Source organism: Watersipora subatra, chromosome 2, assembly GCF_963576615.1.
Source record: "Watersipora subatra chromosome 2, tzWatSuba1.1, whole genome shotgun sequence".
NCBI classification, from domain to species: Eukaryota; Metazoa; Bryozoa; class Gymnolaemata; order Cheilostomatida; family Watersiporidae; genus Watersipora; species Watersipora subatra.
In genome coordinates, this window is record NC_088709.1 from 13,971,068 (window position 1) to 13,985,026 (window position 13,959).

Below are 13,959 nucleotides of genomic sequence, written 5' to 3' on the forward strand. Positions count from 1 at the left end.
AATGTAGCTATAGATCTCTAACAAACCATGACATTAATGGGACCTTCAGATATGTATAAGGGAATTTGTCATTTTCTTAAACTGTGAGCGACTCAGCTGCCTCATCACAAATTACTTTTAGAATGGCTGTTGAGAATGAATAAAATCTATTAGCTCAAACGAGAGTTGCAGCATTTATAGCCTGCTAGTTGGAGCAACTTACTATTACAACTAACAGCTAGCGCTATGGTAACAGACACAGAATATACACATGCCGTTATTTATGAAATGATTTCTGTTCAAGGACAAAGATATAACCAGAGAGTTTTCATATTTCTTAATTTTTTAATTGGTTATGATTTTAGTTTTTATTTGATCTTAACTGGCACCTGGAAAACGTCCGAAAGGTGATACTACCTGCGAAATAAAATCTATTTATAAATATATATATAAATTTATATAATGTAGCTATTTAAATATTTATAAAAGTATATATAACATAACTAAGTAAACATATATATAAAAATATATCTAACACAGCTATGTAATTGTATATATAAATAAATGATATACGTATATGTAATTTTATAACATATACTATATATTTATATATACATATATTGTATATATTATAAACACATATATACATTTACATAGCTATATTATTTATATTTAGACTTTATTTAGACATTATCGCCTTTCAGACAATACTACCTGTGAAATACATATACATATTTATATATGTATGTGGAATATGTATATAAAAATATATATAAATACATATATATTACATGAATATTATGCATAATATACATTTTATTATACATATCATATGTAAATTCTAAAATTGTAAAAAGGTAGACAGTTTAGTAAGACACAGAATATACTAAAATACTCAAAGCATGTAATAAAGTATTGCAAATATACAATGGAATATGTGACGACACAAAATAATTTTACATATAGAAAATTAAGTGATAAAATATTGCAACTCATGCACTAAGATTGCAAGGTGTTTAGCGTAATCTAATCAATGAGGGTGCTAGTACACAGTCGTAGTTAAACTCAAGAGATGAGAACGCATAGGAGACTTTTCTTGGTGCTCACTCTCAACTTTATTCAGTTGGCCAGCTTTAGATGGCTTGCAGTATACCCTGCGCTCTTTCTTATCAGTATCTACCTATTCAATTGCTGCTAGAGAAAATCATCATGACTCCAGAAAATTTATATTATTAGCAGTGAGACTGGAAAAAGCAACAGGTTTTTATAAAGCAAACATTTAAGATTTTTATGTCAAAACTTCTTGTTGAATAGCAATATTCTGTGCTATATTTACATCCATAATATGAAACCATGGAGGTCAGTGATAAAGCCTGAACCATATGGCAGTCATTGCCAAAATGGCCGATTGCAAAGGAGAGAACATGAAACCAATAAGCAATCAAAACTTCATTTAATGCTACGCTTCTCTTAGAGCTCAATTGGCTATACTGGACAGATTAATCGCACAGTGGTGAGATTTTTAATTAGAAGTAAATTCAACTGCAGTTTATTTAAAGGAAGGATTAGCGACTGTACAAGATACATATCAGCACAGCCATGGCAACATTCATCAAACGTCGAGTCTTTGTTTTCATATCATTACTCTTCTCGATGAACTACTTTGTTCAGTCAAAGATTAGATGTTTATCTCAAATCAGTAGAGTAGCGTGGAACAGAAAGTGTTCCAAGTTGTGTTTAACCTTTAATTCAGCGATGTGAGGTCATGTTTTGGGGACCCAAAACAAGTGGCTGGCGTCGCCACTTTGGAATACATTATCGATATTTGAAGAATGAGTTATGTCATCACCATGACAACGCCCAACTTCATTTCACTGTGCGGTTGACAAACTAGTGAGTTTTAATGTGAAAATAATAGGAAATAGGGAAGCCTCTGGTCCCATAACCACTGATTACATTACTTATGCAGTTCTGGGAGATTAGCCGCAAAAAATGTTTTGTCATGATGCTTTGCTCTAACCTCATTGGCTGATAAGATCAATTTTTACAGGAAGTTGGTAGCTGTTTAGTCATATTCGCATGTATGCTGAGAAAGCAATCGATGGTGGTGGTATTAATGAAAGCTTGTGTCCATCAGATAAAATATGTCAAAATGTATGTTGCGAGGTTTTTTATTGCTGTGTTCAACAGATGGTGTTAGAATTTTTAAGACGCGCCTGACCACTTTTTTAAGGGTCACTCGCGCCAAATTTTAACCGATTTTATGAGACAATATGGATATTTTTCTATCATTTGAGACTTTGTTTATTGTTTTAAGTGAACTGACTTCCAGGATGCGCCAAGATTAAAATTAACAAAACTTGATTGCAGTTAAAAAGCTCAGAAGAAAAAGGCGAGCTCAGAGCTTCGCGAAAATGATGTCAATGGCCGTGCTTCCTATTCATAAGTGATAAATATCAGGTCTCATCAGCATCTGGTACTTATATGTTTACACAACATTTAGAGGAATACAATGGAGTAAATTCTAACCAACCTGTCTTTAAATCATTTGAATCATCTTTAGCCATGTATCTCAGGCTATGTTTGAAGATTTATTCCAACAATCATGAGCAAATACAAAATAAAATAAATATCAATAAATACGCGTAACACTGCAACTTATATACATGCAATAATCGATGCCATAACGAGAGACAAACAGGAAGTGCGATTATTGATGTCATTTTTGGATGTCTTTTTTCTGAGTATTTTAAATGCCATCTCATTTCATTGATTTTAATCTTGAAACATCCTGGTGGTCAGATCACCTAAAACAGCAAACAAAATCTTAAATGATAGAACAAAATCTATGCCTTCTATTAAAACCTTTTTAAATTTGATGGGTGTGACCTTCTAAGTGGTTTCAAGAGTTGGCAGAATCTTGGAATATCGATCTTAACTCAAATGAAAATTGGTTTTTCATTTAATACATCTGGCCACAACAGAGCTTAAGTAAGTATTCATACGTAATGAATCATGGGTTTACATTTGATGTAAACGATTTATTTGTAAACTATGCCTTCTCACATCATATTTTCCTCTAAAATACAGAAATACTTATACTTAGATAATAAAAAATGGCTAATTCAATGTTTAGAGGGTTAAAATATTATAACTTAACAATTAATTAAAATACTTCTAGATTTTTGGTGCCTTGATTGGGTAACATGCTTCAACTTGTTTTAGCTCTCTGATCTGCCTCTAATCCTAAAGTTTATGTTACTATTAGAGAAGGCTTGCGTTGGGAAACAAGATAACAGTATTTTAATTTAAAACTCAGCCCTCGAGTAGTATTAGAATATTTTTGATTTAGCCGCCAGTCATTGTGAACTTGCCAAAACTACTCACAAACCTGTGGTGTCATCTCATGATCCTCCCTGCAAAGCCTCAGTTCAGGAAAAGCAATATTACAAAGAGTTGAGAAATGACTTGTCACATGGCTGCTGTCTACCATCAGCAATTTACTGTTCGACTAAGTAGTAGGTTTTAAGTCTACAACTCGTGACATTGAAATAATGCGTAATTGTTGAATATAGAATCAACATTTGTTTTCTGTTAGACGTAACAAACGCTGCAGCAGCCTTGAGGAGCAACTTGTCCACATTTCATAACAAAAACGTTTTTAGCAAATGTGAAAATATATCACTGTTTTCTTAAAGAAAACTGCCGTTTGAGCTGGACATTTAAAAAACATTTACACTTCTGTGTTGCTTGTTTATGGTATATTTTGTTTCAAAACCTTAAAATGCATAACAAAAACTTATGAGAAGTTTGAGCCAGAATTGCATCCAGTCTATCATTTTACAAAACGCTAATAAATTTCACATTATTTTAACCTATTAAATCATTTTGCCATTTTTGGCTGATTTCATTCAAACTTCAGAGACATGCTCCGCGCCTTCTGCCAGGCCACAAAAATATTTGGTGTCAAAAATCCCTCTGGTTATAAAGAAACAACTTTGTGGGTTATCTGATTTATAATGAATGAAAACCCGGGCATTGCCAGGCATGCTGCTAGCCTCTATAATTGCTGCTAATTATACCAGCTCTCAACAATGAAAACAATAGAAATAGAAATTGATGAACATGCTGAACCAGCTGCCACATCAGCCATAGTTTGATTCCAGGGTTGAAAAGTTTCAACAAGTTAATCCTCACATATATGAGGCATTTGAGGCTTCTTTAGTGTTTGTTTGACTCGAAGCCCTAACTAGCACAGACTGCCAGCCCCATTTTTCTTCTTTCTGCACTTACACAAGGAGAATACATTATGTCAAACGCTAATCCTCTTTGCCTCTATTAATTTCGGAAACTGCTCATAATTTTGATGCTTCGTGTGCAAATTGCCTATTTTTGAAAGAAAAATTTTAATTTTTTCTAACCTCAAATGCGCGTTAACTCATAACTTCAAAGAATTCCCACCATTTCAAAATATTCAGACTCATTTCTGGAAGCTAATAAACAATTACATGTCATAACGGTTGGCAAAGATTATAGTGACTGAGATAGGAATGATTCGGTTATCTCGTCGTCTCGACAACAGCGAATGTCTTCGCTAACCCCTAATGCGCGTTAACCAAAATTAAGGTGAGAAAATGGTGATGAATATTGATAAATGTTTTTGACAAAACATTCTTTGTACATGGTAGATCACAAGCGGAAGCTCAAAGGGTGAGGGCAAAAAAATAAGCAAGCAGATGAAAGAGAAATAGACTGATCTGTTTAAATATGCACATCAGGTGAAGGTCAACAATCACCTCTATACATATGAGACAACGAAGAGGTTGACACTAACCAAAAATGAAGAAAATAAGCGATGTGTTGGTCACCGATGTCTAAACATGAGCCTTGAGCCAAACATATATCTAAATATCGTAGCCTACAAACATTAGAATTTTTAAAGATCCCAGGTTATGACTTTAAATCATTTATTGAGAGACAACCATTGTTCGGTGGATAGTCCGCTGGCCAATCAATAGGTCAGTGGTTGAGTCACATAAGGACCATTGGTGGTGTTAGGAAAGGCATTCAACCACAATTTTCATGTGCCAAATCTGGTCAGGTCGTCGACGACGAAACTGGTTACGCATCTGTGCTCCAGCGTAGATGAAGAGGGCGGCTATCAACCTTGCAAGAATAAAAACTGAACCTGGGCCGAGGAGCTCTCCTGTGAGCCAACAGCCAGCTAGCTAAAGATGGTGTCTCAATAAAAACACTCCACAGAAGGCAATGGCAAACCACTGTTGAAACCTGCCAAGAAAAGTCATGGCTTAAAAAGTGCGGGAGAACCATGATCGCCTACGTCCTTACAGGACATGGTACATGGAGAGGGGTTGGGAGACACGCACTAATCTCAGGTACTGTCCTTTCACCCTACTGTAAATTACTGCAAATATATATGTACTAGAGTAGACATGTCAATGGCATTTGAGATAAACTTCACTTTTAAAAGTTTTACATTATATACAAGAAACAATAGCTTGCATTTATAGCTAATAGGAGTTGTTTAATTATTTATGGCTCTTTGTGAAACTTTTTTGTTAGTTTGATAAATATACGCAGCAATAAATCAGATGTTTTTAATGCCAACTTGCATCTTCATACATCAACTTACTGTTGACAGAGAATCTATAGAAAAGTTTTGAGTTTAAACATGTTATCAAGTATGCAAGTGAAGCCTGATTCTCGCCCCACCATGAGCAGCCTACGGTTGTCGATGCGGTCATCGACGATATCTGGGGAAGCTGTATACTCTCAGCGCCTATGGTACCAGTGGTGGTAACGCAATGGAGGAATTGTTTGCTCCTAAACAACGGTGTCTTTTACACATGGTATTAAGATATAACATATGTTTCCAGATCAAAGTTGGCATAAATGATTGTGGTAGTTGGAATATTGTTGCATTTTTGTGTCAAACCCCTTGTAGAAATTGTATACATAATGCATTTTGGGTGTTCAGGCTACCGGTGCATAGTTCTCACTACCGGCGACATCCCGCAACCTCTGTCATCACTGTAAAAAAGTTCAACTTGCTGAGCTTTGCCAGCGGCCACCGCCGACAGTAAAATTGCCGCCGGTTCTTGCTGACTTGCTGATTCTTCGCAGCCGCCGGTTGCACCACCACCGCTCCGTACGGTGGGGTGAGAACCAGGCTTCAGAGAATTTATTTTGACCAATTACTGATATATTAGGTTAATTTTGTGCGGATTAAATCTTTCACAGCATCAGTATATTAGTTAAATTGGACATGTTAAATATACTTTATGTTAGAATATGATGAGAAACAGTAGGGACTTAAAAAGGAGTATCTTTAAACTCTCCATCATGTAAAGCCTGATGTTGCTAGCATCCTATCTGTCGGAAGACAATTTTCCGGTGCATTTTAAAGACTCATAGAAAGAAGTTGTTTGTACTCATAATACATACACTTCCTGGCATTGATGCTGGTATATGTAACGATGAAATAAACACAAACAGCACAGATTTTATTTGGATAATTGAAAACCTGCACAAAATTGATTTGTACTTCATTCTTAACAAAGTAAATAATTAAATACATAAAATAAAATGTTGCTGAGTATTTTAGAAAAATATTGAACATCGTGCCATACAGTACATTTTTAAAATGAAAATATCTAACATAGCAAATACTGCGTTGTAATAATGTGTATTGATACGTACTATGACATATCTATCATTGCTATACGTAACATAATAAAAAATTATAAAATGAGGACTGAATTGCTCATATTCACCAGAATGTCATGCAGGAAATTGAGTTTTTATTGATTACAATATTTGCAGTTATTTGCTACCTGTAGCTTACTGGTGTAGTTGTATCCTTTTGTTGCATGTATGCGTGCACATGTATGTGTGCGTGCACATGTATGTGTGCGTGTACAAGTATGTGTGCGTGCACACATGCGTGCACATGTATCTGTGCGTGCACATGTATGTGTGCACATGTATGTGTGCACATGTGGGTGCAATCCTGGCAGATCGATTATGAGATCTGTTTGGCTTACTGCAAGCAGAGACTGCGCATGTTAATGAGGAAATTGTTGCGCAAACAATGGCTCTGTAATCTTGGCTAGACATGTCCTTACAGTGGTAAGGAAACATCAATGACTGAGCAATTTAGGGTTGGATGCAATTCGTATCACCACCAGTGATCATTTTCAAAATTGAACCTCAACTCGTTGTTTGCAAGCTAGCCAACTGAGACCACCAGGCTACAGCTGCTCTCATAATTAAAACGTGTATGAATACCTTTCATAGCCTCAAAAACTTTTGAGCATCTCCATTCATGGTACGGGACGGTCATTTAAATAAGCTATGTTTTATTTTCGATGACATAATCCCCCACCAGTATTCGAGCCTCTTTTGGACAGTATTTATAGCAAAGAACATATATATAGAACGTATATATACATATAGATGTATATATACGTATACATATATGCATATGCATATGTATATATGCCAGGAACCAGTAATAAACTGGCAGCCCAGTGCTAGTGACAAACAAAATATGACCCAGAACTGTACTCCATGTAACAAGACATTTTCTTTATCTTAATGATATTTACTACTATGCTGTTTTACTCAGTGTCAGCGAAATATTTTATTGGCACAACCTCATTTTATCTTGTATGATTTTATATGGTCTTGTATGATCATGTCAATATGATTCCTTGTGAGTTCATGTCGTTGTGTATGATCATGTCGATATGATTCCTTGTGATCTCATGTGGTTGTGTACAATCAAGTCGATATGATTCCTTGTGATTTCATGTGGTTGTGTATGATCATGTCGATATGATTCCTTGTGACCTCATGTGGTTGTGTATGATCATGTCAATATGATTCCTTGTGATCTCATGTGGTTATGTATAGCCATGTCAATATGGTTCCTTGTAGCCTCATATGGTCATGTATGATCATGTCGATACAATTCCTTGCGATCTCATGTGGTTGTGTATGATCATTTCAATACGATTCCTTGTGAATTCATGTTTATAGATAACCATGGTAATATAGCTCCTTGTGATCTCATATGGTCATTTATGATCATATTGACATGTTTTCTTGTAATCTCCCTAGTAAACTGGCATGCTTCTGTATGATCTCATATAATCTAATATGCTCATCTGATCTTTTATGATCAACATGTACCTCGATATACTATGGATTTGTATGATTTTATATGGCCTCATTTAATCATATAATCTTTTATGGTCACATAAGATTTGAAACGACAATAACGCTTTTTTTGATAAATATAAGTTGCGTGCACAAGAGACAAAGAGATCTAGGAACTAAATTCTGAAGATGTTATAAATATAGGTGGTTCTCATAAGAAGCCTTGATTAGTTCTTTTATTGTAATCTTGGCTCATGCTAATCATTAACCATAACAATTAAAAATATCCTTTAAAAGTTCTCGTGAAACTTAAGTACACCGAAAGGATTTGCTCGGATACAACCATAAGAAATCTTTAATAACGTCTGGAAAACCACAACCGGAGAATATTTAAAAAATTCCGCAAATTGTTTAGATCGAAGAGTAAGTTACAGCTCGCTAACTCCTCTCTATATTTTGAGATATTATATATGAGATAGAATAACTCTAAATGAATGAGGATGACACAAAGCTCTCTGCTGCATTACTCACAAAAGTTGAATAGCTCTATTATAACGCTAAGGATAGATTCACATATTTTGAATTCTGTACAAAAATAGTCTGACAGGGGAAGCTATATTCTTTGTACAAATTTCCTTACCTGACAGAAAGAACCAAGAGTTATAGTAATTAAGGTTCGATTAATTAGTACAGCGTTGCGCAATATAGGTCAGATACTAGATACAGTCGACCTAGATACAGTGGACCTCGCTACTGCCAGACTGGTAAGTATTTGAATAGACTGAGGTGAACAAGCGTAAGTGAAACCATACAGATGTAATTGCCATCAGAAATTGAAATATGAAATAACTTGAGCATAATCCCATAATTAAGCGTGTAAGACACGGAGAATTCTCTAGATTCTGATAGATTTTAACATTTAAATCTAGGAGCTGATCCATCAATATAGGAAACAGCTGTCAGCGTGTCCATCGTGTTCAGAAGGGCCCTAGATTTATAAAGGTTACCAATTGTATGCAGGAAGAAAGTTGAGTGGATAGCTGCAAAATGAAGGCCAGCTATCGCCTGCTTGGGAGTTCTACACAGCTTAGCGGAATACCGCTCTCCGCTCTGTCAGAGACAATCAGCTTCACCGTTTTCTTAAAAGGTGATTTTTAATGTCTGCTGTAACGTGATTATAATAACCGATGCCAAAAGGTAAGATTGGCTTATGGTTTGGACCTAGCAGGGCAATGGTTAACAGCATTCATTGCCAGAAATGTGCAGGAAAGCCATTAGTTGATTTTTGTTATACTTGTAGAAATGTCAAAACTCAAATCAGGCAATAATATGTTTGTTATGCGTGAAGTGTGTTCAGCATAACTTTTTGACCTCATTCTAACACCAGCACAACCTTTATGTTTAATTGTTTATTGGCATTAGTACGTTGTTGATTTGCTAATGCCAATAATAAACTTATTGATCAACAAAAATATTGTTTCTTGTTACACATCGAAACAAAAAAAAGAAGACATAAATCAGGAATTATTGAATGAGTTGAACAATAACGTTTTAAAAGTTGATAATTTAATAGTATTGTGGAGGAGTCAGGATAACGAATTGTAGGTTGTAGTAACGGAAAGTGTATAACAAAAGCATGTCTCAAGAAGTTAAAACAAGAACATTTTTTCTAGCGTTTGTCTTTCAACAATGTTTAAAGCCTTTGCATAACTGACAGTCCACTTTGTAAGACATCTGCTCTTCTATATTTAGTTTAAACAGATCTCAAAATAGTCTATGCCCCGGAGTTTAGCCCTTTTCCTCATCGTTGGTATATCATGACAACAACGGGTCCTTGTAAAAGTCCTACCGAACCACCCTTGGTGCTTGGTGTTAGCCCTGCAAACATTCTTGGCCTGTTTATTGGAGGGGGTGAAGGGTATTCATGCCCCACCTGTCATGCGTGTCAAATATAGCGAGACACCAGGTAACTTTCCTTTATATTAGTGCACATATGACAGCAGGAGTGACAATTGCAGATTTCTAGCCCACTCGAGTGGAATAAAGAGGGATTATCTATGACAAGCGTTGATATTTTCTTCAGGTAGCATAAAAGCACCCAGTCTATGCATAAATGTGGCACATAGCGGTCAGTGCGAACACATGCTTAAAATGTTATCCCATGAAGAATGCTTGATCAGTCAAAACTATGCTGCATGCTGCTATGTCTGGTAGAGCCCTTTTGTGCTATATTAACATCTAATGCTATTCTCAAGTTCTACAAGGCTGGGAATGATGCTAAAGTTATTTATGCAAAAGTTGATAGACCAAAAGGTGAATTTGCTAGTTAAACCAAGGTTTAGCAACGTTGAAAAACATATATGTTAACGGTTCTAGCACCGGCAGCACATATACATGTATATGTGCTGCCGGTTCTAGCACCGGCAGCACATATACATGTATATAGATCTCTTTGGACAAAAATATATAACCAGTGAGCATAGAAAAACATCTTTGAACTTGCTAAAAAATTTGCAGTCTGAAAGACTTCATGGCATGCAATGTAATATCATGTTTAACACATTTTTTTCCATAAATTTCTCTTTGATATATGCTCAGAGTTCCTTGGGTTTGAAAATATTAAATATATTTTTAGTGAAAAACCATATTGCAACATTAGCGTTAAACTAGAGCTCTCCGTCATAGCATTGCGGATAATTGTTATGAGTTAAGTTTGTTATGAAACTGTAACACCCAACCAATGATAGGACCTCATGATAGGAATTACTGAAAATAGAAAAGAGAAAAAGACGATAATGAATGATTCCCAACGGCCCGCCATTAATCAAAGACACGAAGCGATCCACTGGCTCAAAGGCGCCAGAACTAATACTGATTGTGATGGATTAGAAGCAATAAATTAAAATTATTATCAATTTAAATAATATAATTCTTAATAAATGCCATTGTTCATTAACTCTAACTTAATTTAAAAGCATTACGTTAAAGTGCGTGTCTTTTGGTGACAAGCGTGTGACATCGACATACATGTACATTTTAGGTTGTTTTTGCAGCATTATGGTAATAGTTAGAGACATAACACTAGCAGTACAAGGTTATATAGAGAATGAATTTGCTAAATGGCCTATTATTTGGCAAATAACTGTCTACATAACTAGGACACACCCTTCAGATGCTCACACCCCAACGTATCATGGCCTTCAGTTGTGTTAATACACTAAGTTATATACATTTAGTATAAGTTGCAATAAAAAAAATTGAAAATTGTCTGGGTAACTCAAAGGTTCAGGACTCATTCTGGAACTTTCATGCTAAGTATTTGTTTAGCTATCTAGCTATGTAGTAAGATAGGTATAAAGACTTGTAGCTATGTTGTTCTGGAGTTGCATAACTACATATATAAATATATACGTAGATATGTTGCTATGTAGATATGGAACTATGTGAATATAAATATTTGGCTATGTAGTTATCTAGCTATGTAGCTGTGATTAAGATAATCTCAAAATAGTCAGTACTGTCAGGCAAAATCTAATACCATTCTAACTTCTTCTAACTAATGTGAGTACATCAGCTAAAATTCTCAAAGAAAAACAAGGTGAGTGTGACAGTGGGTGAGCTGCTCTTGACTTGCCAGATATTTTCAAGCAAAGCTATACAAATTCGCGGACCCAAGTTTAGGCTGACAATACACCTATATTAACAGAGGGTGACAGTACTGTGATGCTAACAGAGGGCGACAGTACTGTGATGCTAACAGAGGGCGACAGTACTGTGATGCTAACAGAGGGTGACAGTACGGTGATACAAACCCTTTGGCTCAAGTATAGGCTGACAGTACTCTGATACTAAAAGAGGGTGACAGTACTGTGATGCTAACAGAGTGTGACAGTACGGTGATACAAACCCTCTGGCTCAAGCATAGACTAATAGTACTCTGATACTAACAGAGGGTGACTGTACGGTGATACAAACCCTCTGGCCCAAGTACAGACTAACAGTACTCTGATACTAACAGAGGGCGACAGTACGGTGATACAAACCCTCTGGCCCAAGCATAGACTAACAGTACTCTGATACTAACAGAGGGTGACAGTACGGTGATACCAATAGAGGGTGACAGTAATGTGAAACTATCAGAGGGTGATATTACTGCGACACTAAAATAGAGCGATAGTACCATGACACTAATAGACAGTACTCTGATGTACAATATTTAGATCAATAATATAAAGTTACTACATCATAATGCTGTACACTAATTGTTTATGTACATCAACTTCTACATCTTATAGATATTTATATAATATTTTATAAAAGAATAGACATATCATATACCGTGCGATATTTTGGATTTGATATCTTCTGTAACAACAGCTGTCTGTATGTGCAGGCGACTTTGTAGAAATAGTTTAATAACTTTTTTTAAAGTGTCTGAACATTTTTTAAAGAGATAGAAAGTTACACCGCTGAATAACTTTCCCGTGTCCTTCATGCAAATGCATAATACGGAAACGACTCCAGTAACATTAGGTACTGTAGTGGAAATTAATTTGACAGATAATGGCTCCAGGAACTCAATTATTCAGATAGGCAAAGGAGTGCGCCCTCTCTAAACGGAAACTCTAACAGTGATGAAATGGCGAATGGCACAAATCAATTGCTTGATACTTTTTGACCGACAGTTGATATTTGCATGGCATCAGCTCAATTATAAATTTAACATTCACAATTTTCATTATCTATTAAAGCCAATTCTCTCAAACCAAAAATCTAAATTTAAAAAATCCTTTTCCGACTCACCATCTGGCTAATTGAGATGGTGGTCAAAACCAAATCTCATCCATCATATTTAAATATAATTTTATTCTATTCAGATAAAACAATAAAATAATCTTCTTATTGTGAGATGAATACATTGCATAACTTTGCACTAAGACAATAAACTTGATTAATTGAAAAAATTATCTACTTGTGGTCAATCAAAAGGCAGACGATTCTAAATGCTTCCTCGATGGCACCATAGCAGAGCTTACCGGAACAAAAAGCTAAAACGCGTTCTGCACAATTTTTTATACAGATTCAGACGCAATGAGTTAAGTGTAGGTAGAAGAAGGGAGAAACTAGAGAATTGGCAATGTGTACATGTACTGTTTCTTAAGCTGACCAAACACTACCAAGCACTTTCTACTTGAACTATTTTTAAAAAAGGTATGCATGTAAGCGTGCCATGTGGTTTATTTGAAAAAATACGAGTAATTTATAAACCCGTAAAAGAGATATTTTTATGCTTATTCTGAGAATTTTAATATCTAATAGAATGTGCGCGGAGTTGATTAAAATAATTATAGTGAGCCAAGATTAATAGTCCATGCTATGAATCTACCTACACCTAACCGTAGATACATGTAGAGCTGGCATTGTTGTTTACTCTTTTTGGCTAGAAATAAATCATATGTTTGTTGTTTTGATATGCAAAAACAACCTAATTAGTTCAGCGTTTGATGTCAGATTTTTGCTTGGATGACATTTTTTTATCCTTCTATTTGATGCGAATGGCTATTCTCAGGCTTATGTGACACAGTGGTATAAGATCTTCATAAGTACATACAGTTATAATATAGATATAGTCTTAGTTCTTAGATTAAAACTAACCAGTCAGACAACTAGCTTTTACTAGCGTCACGCAATACTTAAAGGTGACACTAACTTTTTTCCATAGCAACAACAAACATTGAAAAGGTATGAGTATGTTTCACTACTTAAACATGCATTATAAATTGGTGTTCTTTTATGAAT